This window comes from Dermacentor andersoni, chromosome 1 (genome assembly GCF_023375885.2).
Source record: "Dermacentor andersoni chromosome 1, qqDerAnde1_hic_scaffold, whole genome shotgun sequence".
In the NCBI taxonomy this organism is placed as follows: Eukaryota; Metazoa; Arthropoda; class Arachnida; order Ixodida; family Ixodidae; genus Dermacentor; species Dermacentor andersoni.
In genome coordinates this window covers 6,893,081-6,907,806 of record NC_092814.1, presented here as the reverse complement: position 1 = coordinate 6,907,806, position 14,726 = coordinate 6,893,081, and the positions used below count along the sequence as shown (strand labels likewise).

At 44.6% G+C, this 14,726-nt stretch overlaps 1 protein-coding gene and 1 long non-coding RNA gene across 2 annotated transcripts in view; both read left to right on the top strand.

The window, feature by feature from the left end:
• Positions 1 to 14,726, top strand: part of LOC129380402 (synaptic vesicular amine transporter-like) — a 1,298,997-nt gene that overhangs the window by 125,266 nt on the left and 1,159,005 nt on the right. The gene's annotated exons all lie outside the window — the stretch shown is intronic.
• LOC129380368 (uncharacterized) lies at positions 6,654 to 13,056 on the top strand. The gene is made up of 2 exons (XR_008608362.2): positions 6,654 to 7,158; positions 10,300 to 13,056. It is a non-coding gene; the product is annotated as an uncharacterized lncRNA (long non-coding RNA).

Sequence of the window (14,726 nt, the reverse complement as noted above, 5' to 3'; positions counted from 1 at the left end):
CCCCGCCGGCCCGGAGCCAGCTCAGCCCGCTGCATGACGTTTCATGTTCCGTTATCTGCTGTTATCGTGAAGCGTGCGCTGCTGTGCGTTCACCGGCGTGGATAGTTTCGTCAGTTTCGTGGTCCTCGGTAGCTGTGTGCTTGTGCTCCGCGATGTTTCACCCGTTTCACGACTCGTGCCACTCGTGCATCGTGCAGTGGTGCACAAATACCTCAAAAACAAGCCCTGCAAGGTTGTTCCGGGTGCCTAAAGACAACAGGTGAGCGCTCAGACCCAAGCACATCAGAAGGCGCATGTACACGAACACAGTCCATTTGTGTGCTCCATGAGGCTCCGGACGTCGTTGCGCATTGATTGTGCTACACTTGCCACTTCCCGGTAGAGATAGCTGACAAATAGATGTTCCCCCTCATTGTCACGTGGTCTAGGACTTGTGTTTTTCTGTGCCGAGTCTCATTCTGCAACTTCAGTAACTTGCCCAGCTTTCCATACCGCCCTCCGTGCTTTTTCTGTGTATCACGTTCTACAAACGTACTACGAGCTGAAAAATTACTGTTAGTTTTTGTGTACTATCTCAGAAAACCCCGATGGGAAAACCGGGCGAACAATCTTCATGTGTAGGCATGATGCGCTTCATTTTCTTCTGGAAAGCATAAGCATTGCAAGTGTCCTACATGCAGATTTTTGAAATTCGTGTTTATTATACAAATGAGAGCCCTTATACAAAGGAGGTACGACTTAGTGCCTTAGGTGACGTAATTTTATTGCTAAGCATTGCATTCGGGTCGAAAGAAAAGTCGTGTTGTTGGGTTATTTTACCTGGTCTTTGATTGAGGAATAAGCCTTTCTGCGAATGTTTTCTATGTGCTGCTGCAAAAGCCGACTACCTTGTGTTCCCCTTGCCACCGTTACTAAAGTTGTGGCCAAGTGCGAAATGTGATAATGTGCGTTTCAGTTTTTAGTGCACTGTTATTTTTTTTCTGCCATGTTTTTTCAATTTGTTCTGCAGTAATGAACATGTCACGCATTTTATATACTTTCGTGCAGATTTATAAGTAAGCTCTTTGTTTTCGTATGGCTCTCAATCAAACAATGTTAGCATTTTATTCTATTTTTTAGTTATTTTGCATGTCATTGTTTTTGCCATTACCAGTGAGTTTTCCCTTTTTATAGTTGTCATGACTATGTCATTAATGTCGTCCAGTTTTTTGCAATATCTTAGTGCATATATCAGAAGCTTGTCTACATTTCGGTCTTGAGGACGTACATAAAGATCTTGTTATTTTTTATGCGTGTGTGCACATGAAACGGCCTTCGCACCCGCCGTCGTTGCTCAGTGGCTATGGTGTTGGGCTGCTGAGCATGAGGTCGCGGGATCGAATCCCGGCCTAGGCGGCCGCATTTCGATGGGGCCGAAATGCGAAAACACCCGTGTACTTAGATTTAGGTGCACGTTAAAGAACCCCAGGTGGTCGAAATTTCTGGAGTCCTCCACTACGGCGTGCCTCATAATCAGAAAGTGGTTTCGGCACGTAAAACCCCATATTTTTTTTTTTTTTTTGAATGAAACGGCCTTCGCGTTTTCTAGCGCTTTCTTTTGTTATTTCACCGTCTGCGAACTTTTGTGTTGAGTACTTTTGTATATGTCATGCACCTTTAACTTTTGCTCATTTTTTGAGTGTGAATGACACCACGTTATAAGAAAAATCTGGTTTCGGAAATGAAGTCAATAAAGTGAGACTAAACGTCTGTTGTGTTGGAAGTGGATTTTTTTTATGTCCCGGCACATGCTGGTATAATATAAGTACGGGCAAGACTGTGTGCGTGCCAACGCATAGCCCACGGCGCACCACACGCCAGCTCGCAAGCCATGCCAATGCGCTGCGTAGCGCGCGCATTGCTTGGGAGCTGGCGCGTGGTGCGTCGTAGCAAGCGCGCGATAAAAGAAAAAAAAAAAACGCGCCGTGTACAGATAACAACAAAAAAAAGTAAGCGGCGCGCGCGGCATGGGGGAAAGGGTGAAAATGAATGTATCGTGTCGGCATACTAAAAACAAAAAGAAATGAAAAACGTTCGGGAGAAGAGGAGCCGCGCGGCGGCTATTCCTGTTGCCATGACAACGTAAACAATCGTGTGCGCCGCCATTTTGCTTCTGCGTCGCCCATTGGATAGGGCCGTAACTGAAGTTGACCTTGGCGCTAGCGTGGAAAGAGCGTCTGCTCCAATACGGCCAATGGCAGCCATGCGGAGATTCACCCCCCTGACGCGGGTCCCAACGGTTAGTCTGGAACATTCGGCGACTGCTGTATAAAAGCCGACGCGCTTGACCCGCTGATCAGAGTTTCGACGATCGCCGAGTGTGTTCGGCGTTACCGTTGTTCTTCGAGTGTAGCCTGTTTTTGATGGCACAAGTTCGCCCAATAATATGCTCGTTTCGTTAATCACAGTTTTGCTGCCTTCTTAACTGTCACTACCACGTGACAATATTTTCCCTAGCTTTACCGCAGCAAGCACAGGCTTCTTGTTCTTTTTTATATCTCGCTTTATGGGTTCGTGTTCCAAGGCATCCCGATCTCGCTTCGAAAAGTAATGAGCTTTCCTTTGAGTTATCATAAATTGTTTCTTTCATGATTTCGTTTTTTCCTTTAAAGTAGTTGCCCATGGCACGTTTCTTTTCCATTGCCGCCACCCATGAGATTATTTCGGCCTCTCTGACTTTCCGCTTAACGTTCTTTGTTCAAATTCAAATTCTTTATTTATCCATGAAAACACAATAAAAGTGTGTCCAGTACTGTTTGGACCCGTAGCCGTAGGCTAGTTATGGGTCCAAGAAATGAAATTCTATAATGCAGACACTTCGTCACATGCACAATAAAAACTTGGAAGAGTGGAGAGGGGGATATATACATAATACGAATTACAAAAAGAAAGCATAACAAGAAACAGTCGCTGGAATTCAAAAACGTTGTGCATTCTATATTACAATAATAAATGGGATGCAAACGGCAGATACATGTCTTTCGACATTAACGCATGCGCTGAAAGAATTTTTTAGCTGTAAGTGCAAAATTTTGAGCGTATTTTATTTCTTGTGGAAGAGTGTTCCATATCTGAACACCAATAAAAGAGAGCTGTCGTTCTCCATAAACGTTGTGCGTGGGAGGTAGATTAAAATTGCCTACTAATACATTTCTGGTAGTACGCGATGGTGTATGGAATAGCGACATATGGAAGGGGTGGTTGTTTCTTACGATACTGTTTACGACAGTTGCTGTTTTTAGGAGGCGTAGTGAATCGAAGGGTAATATCCGTAGATCATGGAATAATGGGTTGCCGGGGTGATCCTGCTTAGATTGCGTTATGATTCGTAATGATCGTTTCTGCGATTGTGCGATTGGCTGGAGATAACTATTGTAGGTCCATCCCCATGATTCCAGACAGTATGAGAGATGACTCTGGATAAAGGAGAAATATAAAATACATAATGTACTTGTGTCAAAAAAGTATTGAAGCAGTTTATAGCACCCCGATGCCATCTTCGGCCCAACTGCTAATAAAGGGTTTTGCCAGTGCAGGTGTCTATCAAATATTACGCCAAGATATTTAAAACACAGAGTATATTCTAGTAGAGAGTTGTGCGGGAGTTGTGCGGGAGTAGTAGAGAGTTCTGCGGGAGTGAAATATAGTATATTTTGTTTTCTTGACATTTAGAGTAAGTTTGTTGGCTGAAAACCATTTAGAGACGTTTGCCTAATCTACATTTGCTTTGGACTGTATTTCCTTGATGCTATTGCCCGTAATTATTATAGCAGTGTCGTCTGCATACATCAGCATTTCTCCGAATTTTAAGACATGTGGAAGGTCGGAAACGTATATAGAAAGAAGCATGGGTCCCAAAGCAGACCCTTGGGGCACGCCTGTATGAATGCGTTGCAGTGACGATGAGGCATTATTTATGACACCTATCTGATGACGTTCATTGAAGTAACGAGAAAACAAATCGAAAATCCGTTCCCGAAAACCGTAGTGCTTTAGCTTGTACAAAAGGATGGAATGGTCTACCGTATCGAAAGCCTTTTTTTAAATCGACAAAGACTACCGCTACAAGTTTGTTGTCATTTGAAGCACAGTTTATAATGTGGGCTAAAGACTGCACCGCTGATGAGGTTGAATGGTGTGGCCGAAAACCATGTTGCTGTGGGCAAATTATGTTGTATTTGTGTGTAGAGCTATTGATTCGATTCGCAAGGATTTTCTCGAAAAGTACATTAATGGCGCTGAGCACGGATATTGGTCGGTAACTGGAAGGGCTTGAGCGATCACCGTCCTTGTATATTGGGACAACTAGGGCTGTCTTTAGTGACGTTGGGTACGTGGCGGTCTGAAGTGAGTGATTGAAGACGTGGCATAATATTGTGCACAGACTATCAATATTTTCTTTTAACATACGTACTGTAATTTCATCTATACCTGCAGCTTTATTACTATCCATAGTTGCTAATGTTGAGTGTATCTCGTTAAGTTCAATGTCATCCATACGAAAGGAGTTTGGTAGTGGGCTTGGTAACCAAGTTTATATCTGTATTATTTACATTGGTAACTGAAGAAATTCGAGCAGTAGTAAAATATGAATTAAAGCTGTTTACAACATTCTGATCAACCACGTCTGGAAACGTCTGTTTATGCGGCCTGCCTATAACAGTATTCACGACTTCCCAGAGTTTTTTAGAGTTACCGGAGCTGTGTTCGATTAAACGTTTATAGCATTCTTTTTTACGTGTACGCATAACTGCCACAGATCTATTGCGTACCTTTTTGTACTGACCCAAATAATAGCTGTTATCCTTATGCTGTTTCCATTTACGATACCAAAAGTCCTTCTGCTGCAATACTGCTAAAATCTGCTCCGTCATCCAGGGTGAGACGGGCAACTTATATGAGCGAACTGATGTCTTAATACTGCTGCTAGTTTTAACGCATGTCAGGATGTCGATTAGATTGGAGAATTCTATGTCGACGTCATCGTGGTATATGGTACTAGTGTCGATTAACTGGATATTAGATTTTAGTAAAGCGTAGTCACTCATCGTACTTACTGTGACGTGCGTTAATTTCGGTTTTATGACGTTTTTGACCGTTACATAGGTGGGGAGATGGTCTCAGATGGGTTGGTCGCATACCCCGGCATTAATATTCGAGGTTAAATTAGTTAAAATATGATCAATGACAGTTGCAGATGTACTTGTTATTCTACCCGTACAAAAATGACTGTTGATTAACCATTGATTTATTGTTGGGGCATTGTTGAAACAACGGACTTCAACAAATTTTCAAAAGCAATTGAGTTCGCTCAACACTTGCACAACAATATTACCGTTGAGTGTTCTCAATAAACAATTTATTGGGTAATTTGTGTTGATTTTTGTGGTTGTTTTTTTGTTGTGTAGCAGTTGAGTCCAGTATCAATAATTAGGACTCGCATATGAAGACATTCAAAAAATTTAATGCGAAGCGTTCCAACCTCATTGCTGTCGCTTTGCGGCAGGTAGGTTCTTCTTTCGCCTCGTTTTCATAAAAAGAAAATAACGTGTGACCGATGGGGTGGCATTGAACGTCGGCCGTTGAGCCCGGTGCTCTAACCATTAGGCCACGAAAGCGCGCATGCTCCTCTCGTTCGACAGCCAGTAAGTTCTGAAATGCTTGGCGCGTGCGAAGCGTGCCACTTCCTCGTGCTGTCGCTAAAGCTGGCGCTTTTAAGCGCCTGTCTCCGGGACCGCCCCACTTTCGTAGCCGTTTTCGCTCTGTAAAAACTGCAGCGTTAGACTAGCTTCATGACCGCCCAAGTTCATAACGATTTATTTCTTCGCCAGTGTACAAATGCCATCGTCGTTTTAACATACACTAGATGACATAGCAATTGGTACGATCCAAAATGAGCACGTTTCGGGGAGCAGAAGAATGCGAAGTTCACTCGCAGACACGGTGACTACGCGCATGTGGAGTTCCCCAAAAGTAGACACGGCGGCAGCGTGGCCGGCGATAAGACAGACGCCGACACGCGACGACGCTACCTTCGAGCATCCGACGCGCTGTGGGAACCGTAGGATGCAAGCGGCGCACACGCTGCAAACATACACGTGAGAGATCTTCGAATTTCCTGCGTCGCACCCTCTGTCCGGAAAGTAAATGTAGCTTTTTTTTATCCAACGGCCGTGGTACTAGATCAAACAACGAACACGCTTTGAGATCGCAGCGCGCAGCCGCTATAACCACTGACTTCAAAGAGCTTCCGATTCAGAAACAGCCGCAACAGTATCGCAGCTAATTGCTGTATCTGCGGCTGCTCCCGACTCTCGCCTTGCTAGAAGCATGCGCTTTACTTGAGCCTCGCCGAACTGTCGTCATCTCCCAAGCCTGCAGGACAGGTTCCGTATGTTCAGTTAAATAGAAGAAAACCAAAGGGAAATGAAAGAAATACAGGTAACGGACTCTTATCACACCTTACTTGTCACCTAGTCATCTGCAAAGGTGCTATAAACTATTCCAGTAGCGTTACTTTTGTAAAAAATAATAAAATTAGTAGTCATTTTTATTTCTAGGTGGCGCTACCAACGTCAAGGCAGCGTTCGGGTGTGTGCGTGTGCGCACGCGGTTGCAACCGTTGTAGCTTCGTTTCGAGCACACTTTTGCAACAGTACACATCGTCGCCGCTAGTTTCGTAGCCGTATATTTTGGTCGTAGTATTTGTTGTTTACGCTACAAATTAGGTTGTTCTTAAAGCTTTATGAGGGTTAGTGGATGAAAAATTATTACTAATTATTTAGTCGTTTTTCCGTGCGGTTATTTTGTGTTTGAAATATTTTTATAACTACATACAATAGTGAAGCTGTGAACGGCTTTCGGACTCAGTTAATTGGTTGCCTTGTGTGGTCGTTCACGTTTCGTGCGTTTTGATGAAAGTATTTTTTTTTCTTTTTAGTGAAATGCTTTAACGACGATAAGTGGGACGTTTATCCGTTGAAGTCGTTGGCTGACTCAGCTACTAGACTTCGACTGATGTGCGAGCCTGGCTGTTTTGATGAGTTGCGCGGCAGAGGTCATGATGCCTGTTGGAGAGAAGGCACCCCAAAAGAGTCGCAGCCGAGCTTCTGCAGATAGGTAAGTAATCTCATTTTCTGGGGCACGTAGCCTTTTTTCTATTTTGACATTGACAAGCGTGAGATGTTAAGCACACCGTTCACTTTCTTCAAGCAAACCGTATGCCCCGGAGCTAAAGCGCGCGATACTAACGCTCGCTGCCGCCGTCACTTCGTTTTAAACAATGGTAGGCGAAAAGGCCGCGGCGCCCCACGTGCGTAAATTGCATTGGTTCATTTGTTCCTGCCTAATGACCTTTCCTTAATTTGTATGAGAGAACAATTGGAACATAAGGATCAGCTTCTCTGAGCAGTGATAATTTTGTACAGTGGCCACGCCATCTTTTATAGGGACTCATGTGGGCCGTCTAAGCGCTTCTTATCGCGTTCCGATACGTGAGAGGCGCGCTGCCTTTCAAGGTATTTAGGCAGACACTACGAGCTTAGGAGAACCGCGCGACAAATAATTGTGCAGCAGGTGTGCAGCTGTGCTACGTTTGTACCACACTCGTACCGGAAGGCGGTGTTGCACGTCACGCTTACGCATTTCGTGACTATGGCGGCCGCCATGGCAATTTGTGGCTCGAGGTCGTGGATACGATCTCTGCAGCGGCCGCATTCCAAAGGAGCGGAATGCAAAAAGCTCGTGCATTGTTCATTATATGCACGTAAAAATTTCCAGAAAGTCAAAATTAATACGGAGTCCCCAACTACGACCTGCCTCATAATCAGAGCGTTGGTTTCGCACGTAAGACATCATAATGATTTTTTTTTATTCCGTAGTGGCTCATCGTATGCCATACGGTTAGTGTGATCACCTTTTGTGCCGTAGCGGTTAAGCGCGCCTCGATTTAGGTTGCGCCGAATGGTGCGGCGCACCACAAAGTATATTTCGCCTCTTTGGGATTCGCGGAGAACGGCCAACCGATAAGTCGCAGCTTCCGCGCGGTGACTGTTCACGGATACACAGCGCAAATGAAGAGAGGTGTGGGGAAGACGTCGGCAAAGAACACAGCCGCCGACGGGCTCGCCTTATCGCCTATCACTGCCAAAACTACCGCAGTAAGCATCTTTATCTAGCGCGGCGCGTCTATGTTGAAGGCGTACTGGGGTGCTATTCTCGACACGCATGGCGGCTGCACGGCCGCCATTATTCGCCATGTTGACTCTCTGATTGGCTGTGGCGAGCTCACGTGCCCTGAAATTTGTGCCGGGAAACGGAAGTTTTGCGAAATGTCATTTTGCGTTTTCATGAAGATGACGAAATGTGACGTGGAGCTGCAAATTTTATGGACTAATACATTTTTTTGGTCCTTGGCAGATATATTGTGATGTTAGCGCTTCAAAAAGAATGTGAGCGGTAGCGTGCAGAAGCCATTGCAATGCATCTGCAATTTCGCGAATATGTGGTGGCGATCCAAGATATGCGCCATGCCAGCTTGCTGATTGGCTGAAGGAATATCTCGTGAGGAGCGTCACAGGAAGGGCTGTTTCGTAAACGTTATTTTGACGATGCGTGACGTTGCGCTGGGCCGCCATTGCTGAGATTTTCCGCCATAATTTTTGCTGCGACGAGCCGCGCGAATTATGCTAATGAGCAGCCATATGCAATGACAGCCGAGAGGAATGCGTATCGCCACATTTTCCCCGCCGTTTGGCGCCAAGAAAATCTTTTCTTCATAACGCGTGCTCATAGTATTTGCATCGCTCTCGGGTAGTGTTGGCATTTGTGTTTGGGGCCATCATTTTTTAAAAGAACGCGTTTATACGAAATAATATTGGTTAAACATAGCAAACTTTCGACATTGTTGTCCACTTTTCCCTGCTACATTTGTATTGTAATCAAGATTAATGCCTTTTCGCACAATCAAAAGTTATGACAACGGCCTCTTTCTAATTTATAAAAAGAAATGTACGCAAGGCGGCGCCTTGAAGTTTCCTCCCGCACCAGCGAAATGAACAAGAGATGGCAGCGCCGGCGCTTGCATCGCGCTAGTGGATATCTATGGCGCGCGCAACGCTATCGGTGATATTCGGCCGTTTCTCAGCCAGCCGAGTCGGGCTGAGTCACTTGCGTTTCACGAGATAGCGATAACGTGGCCTAGAACGTGCGCGCATCACCACTGGTAAGTCGCGTATGTTGTCTCAAGAAAGAAAACAAGCGCGTTGGCGCCAACATGCGATGACTCATTCCATTTTCCGGGGACACGCAACCTAGCTATTGAAGCAGACGACGGCTTGTACGCAGCAGACGACGGAAGCGAGAAGCGTTTTCGACGGAATAATCATATGCTTTGAGATAGCTGCTTTATTTTTACAGCGGAGGAAAACTGTTTTGCTTTTACTGATAACGCTACATTCAGTGCCTTCATTTCAGTTTCTGAGGCGAAACGTCAAGCTGGCGTCACGTTACGTAAGCAAAACTGGGCCACCAGCGCCATTTTGCTTGCGTCGCGCCTACGTCACGCACCGAAGAAAATGGCGGAATGTCCAGAATAGCGCCCCTGTACAATTTTAATTGGCGATAACCGAAACATGCCACCGTTCTCTGCTGCCTCTTTGAGCTGGGCCGATCCGAATGTGCGTTGCTTGCAGAAGCGAAAGGAGCGCCACTCGGCGCGGTGTCGCCTCCAGCACCGTTTGCGCGGTGAAGAATGACGCGTGCATGAAGCTAGCTCACTGCGCAGACGCTACCGTGCAAAGCGCGCAAGGGCGTGTACGCGACGTTCTGCGCACAAATCGCGTGGGATGATCGGAGACACGCCGGAGCGGCTAGCTTCAAAGAAGCAGTGCATGTTCTCACTCGTACAGGCGCGCTCACGCTCGCATCGCTCTCGGCGTACCTTTAGGTCGTTCCTGCTGCTGGACTTCTACCCAAAGATTCGATATCTGCTTGGTGTTGACTATGCACTGTAGCGTGGTCTTTGGTTCTGCGAGAGAGCCGGGAATATTTCTCCCCGCTGTGAAACATCACTGTGCGTGTCTTAGCTAACATTTACCGTAGTGACCCATTTCTTCCTTTTCTAGACAGCACTCGTAAAGAGTCGCAAATTTTTACTTGCTAGTATAGTGTGTACTTCTATTTTGTGCGTAGTTATGTGCAGTGTGTGGCAGATTCTGAATCCGCGCAATTTCATTTTCTGTCCGCATTCCCTTCTCGCAGGTTACACATGCAGCAAATGCCCAAATGCTAAAGCGTTCTACGTCAAGAGCAGCTTGGCGTCGTGCAAGAAACACCCGTTGATATGTGGCTGATTCACTAGCAAACTCGCATCTCTGTTGCCACTCTCCATCAAGTGGGATTTTTAACTATTTTTTGTGCTGCTCTGTGGTGTACAAGCTGCCGCATGGACGCTGTGAAGGCTTACTTTCGATTTGCTCTGGCTTTTAGTAGTGAAGGACGGGCTACCTTTTGAAGGAGATATTCCCTTTTGCTTGCGAGAATGTTTACCAGCCTAACCAAGTGATACGTGCGTACTGGAAACAGCAACGCGAACAGAGGCGGACGACGGACGACGAAATAGGTAGGAGCACACACAAGCGCAAGTTCACCTAAGTTTATTTTTGAAGACAGGGGTATTAAAGACGCTGGTCAACTTGACAAAGGTAAAGAGCCGTGCATGCGTGGCAGAAACAGCCACGAGCGACAAGAAAAGAAATATGAAAAAGCCATGTCATGTAGAATAAACGTGCCTGAAAAACGAGAACTATCGGATAAATCTTTCGAAAAAGCGAAATATTTGTCCGATGAGTGATACTACCCAACGAGAAATACTCTTGAGAACTGCAAGTCCTTCCCATTAAGGGGAACAGATAACTTGGTTATGCATTTGTTTCGTTTGTGATCAATAAATATTGCTGCTGGAACTCCTCTGGTGTTGAGGTATGGAGAAGAAAGAACGGTTGTTTCATCACAAAGACCAGAACACAAGAGGACTTATGGAAGAATTATTTATTGATCACGAAGAAAAATTCATAAGCAAGATTTCTGTGACCCTTAGTGGGAAAGAGTTGCTGCAGTATTTCACGTTAATATCACTTACAGGACAAGCCTTTCAGTTTTCATGTGTTTTTTTTGTTTTTGACGCACATGTTTGTTCTACAGGACATGTCTTTCGGTCCTTTTTTGTTCTGCCGGGATGTTTCTGCTGCACATCCATGGCTTTTTTTGTGAAGTTGGCCAGTACACTTAAAATATTTGCCTTCACGAATAAACTTCTTGTTGAGTCCGCGTTCATATGTGTTCCTACCTTAATTCATCCTTCTCGGCTCTGTTTGGGTGGTTGTCAAATATAAATGTACACCGAATTGGCGAAGTGTCCATAGAATTGATACATGAAATATTTGCGCTGTTTATTTCAGGAAGAACGCTATAGGGTCTTATCTTCTCTGTTTTTAACACTGATGTACATTTTTCTAGTTCAACTTCAAGGAGTCCCCTGAGGTAGCCAATAAGAGGGATGGTAACTTAATTTTTGTGAGATTTATGAATTTCATCCATTCAAGGCATGACATGTCACAGGCCTGTAGGTATGCAAATATTTGTACTTTTTAAACATACTAAGCTCTAGTTCTCGGTTCTCATGACGCTGCTTTGTACTGTGCTGCATTCTCCAGGCGCAGAAGCCTTTTATGCCGTCAGTGCATAGGCTCTTTTTGTACATATTGGAGAAAAAATTGTCTTGAGCTTAAATATGTATGTATATCACTTGTAATTTCTTTTCAACACGGGTGCTGTATCTCCCTCCGTCTTTGTTACTGCTTTGTCCCAATTTTTTTGCAACTTTTATGTATTTTATGCAATAAAATTCTGGTAGCATTTTAATAACATTTTACCTGCGCAATTGAGGTCATTGGTTTTTCGTATACGCATTTATTTGCGTTTTTCAGTGTCTCACCAATCTGGCTGTCCAGTCATTGAAACCTTTTCCCATCCTTTAAGACGATTTCTGAGGTACTTGATATTGCAAGTGCAGGTGACCATCTATTTGGCTCTTTGGAATTGTGTTAGCCGTGTCTTACTACCAATTTTCTGTGCTAAATAATTATGTTTTCTCTTATCGTTCAAGGTATTATCCTTGCCTTATCTCTTTATTGACTGAGGTACCACTTAGTTGCTGGGTATAGGGAAAAAGGCCCCACAAATTCTCTAATTAGCTTTGTGCAAGTCCAGAAAAATTAACTGAAAATGCGTTCACTAAATTGAGGAAATACCACCAACAAACTCTTCTGTACCTCAATTTAAAATATACAAATGGTATACTGTTCTTGCAAACCTGGCTCGACAGAACCATGATTCAGGTGTTCACCATGCCAGACAACTTTCTAAATGATGTCTCATCAATGAATAGCTAAGTCGAGTGATGTTATTTTATAAAATAATTGGGCAACCTGAAAATATATACATCTCGAAGACAAAAAGCTCAGACAAGTCTACTTTGGTACTTCATTAAATTTTAATCGCGGTGAAAGACGTGTGCTAAAGCTTGTATATATTTACGTGAAGTCATTTGTTTCAAGGCTGTTAATTTGCCTTCCCACAATCAGCCGTAACTGTTCCTGTTATGGGTTAGTGTGCGAAACATTTTGATCTAACGCATTCAGATATCTAATGTGTGTTAACACGCAAGCAGCTTCAAGTGTTCATGTGTTCAAAGTTGGTTGTTAAAAGGGTATGCTTAAGCCCTGCCTTTTGAGTCGCTTTGCCTTCTAGTCATAAACTTAAGTTGCAAGGGAAGACGACAATGATCGTTTTGATTTAATTCATATGTATAGGTTTTTTCACATGTATTTACACTGTTAAGAGTGCTGTAGGTACTAGCCTATGTCTCCAGGTTCGATGTAGTGGTGCCTTAAGTACTTTAATAATGTTTCATGGACACGCACCTTTAGTGTAAATAAAGGTACTTCAAATTGATCAGTCTCTCCTTTGATTTTGTTTGTGAAAGTTATGAGCAGGCACCGGGGCACGCAAGTGTGAATAGCAAAGCAATTTCAATATATGAATAAAAATCCACTAGCCCAAAGAAATGTCAATCATATTTCAATGGCCATTTCTGAAATCTCAATGCCATCTCAACTGGGCCACAACATACTTTTCAGTTCTGTGACAACAATAACTCAACAACAAGTCAACAGAATTACCACAACGTCAGTTCAATGTATTATCAACGGTAACCCAAAATCCATTCAACAAAATGAACACGAGTCGTCTAAGCACAATGAAATTTCAATGGTAACTTAACAATTATGCAACATTGAGACACCCAATGGTGTTCCAATTAAATTTCAGTGGCCAATATTCAAGACCACTTAACAATCAGCCCAACAATTCTCCAACAAAATTTCCACAATTCCTCAATGAAAAACTCAACATTGACCAATAATAATTCAATGGCTTCTCAATAATTTTTTTGTACGGGTAGTGAGGACAGTGATCAGATTTTGAAAGTTAAAGGACTCTAGGAGATACGTATATTCACTATTGTTCGTATTGTTAAGAACGGCCAGCTGAAGTGCAAGTTTTGCCAGCGACTTGCGACAGGGGCGGCAACTTTCCTTGGCGTTACGCTCTAGCGTCGTCGCCGTTGTGACTGAATGAGTTCGACGAAGCAGGCTTTGTGCCGCAACACGACACCGCCAACCGAGTCGGCCGCGAGCGGGGGAGATGCCGCGGGAACGTCGACTGCGGCTCCTTCCCACGCGCCGTCCGAGACGCAAGACAAAGGGGCACCCGGCCGCATTGCAGGGGTCAGCCCCGAGTTCTACGAAGTCCGTGTGACGTCGGTTCCGGACCGTGAACCTGTGTGTGCGTGTGTGTGTGTAAGCTGTCCCGGGGAGAGGCGGCGTGTTTACAATGACTGGACGAACGATTCCGTCCCCTTGGAATCGGGGTGGGGGAGGACCGAGTGTTTATAAACCGCTGTTGTGCGGCTGCTCAGGACACTCTCTCAAGCAGTCATGTTAGACTGACACTCTCCAACAGTCATGTTGGACTGATGTACTTTCTCTTGCAGTCATGCTAGACTGATGTAGATACTGTAAATAAACCCATATTGCTCGTTCTCGATGAGAAGCAGTCCTTCCCTTCTTCAAAGTCCTCAGCGTGGATAAGTCGGACGACGGCATTGGCCAGCTACCTTCTAATTCATGCCCGACTCTAATCTTGACAACGGATCACGAGCGATGGGATTGAGCCCCCAATCCTGACAACTGGATGACAGCGGTGATATGGAGTTTGCGACGTGGTGCTGTGTCTGCGGTGAGTGCTTGGTTCTTGCTTTGGCTCTCTAGGCTTCATATTGTGGTTGTTCTGTTTAGAAAAGTAGGGAAGCTAGATTGCTCAGTGTTAGCTAGGTTGTGTTTTCCTAGCTAGATTTAGCGGGCAGGATCAAGGCAGTAAGCAGCAATCATGGATTTAAGGAGACTGCTGAGAGACGAATTGTTGATTGTTGGTGAGGAACTTGGCCTAGATCTAGGCAAGGAAATGCTAAAATCCGAATTATTGCAGCTAATTTCCTGGCAGGCCGGTGAGGAAGAAATTGAAATGGGTTTGGAACTTCTGAAAAAAAGAGAACAACGGGACAGAGA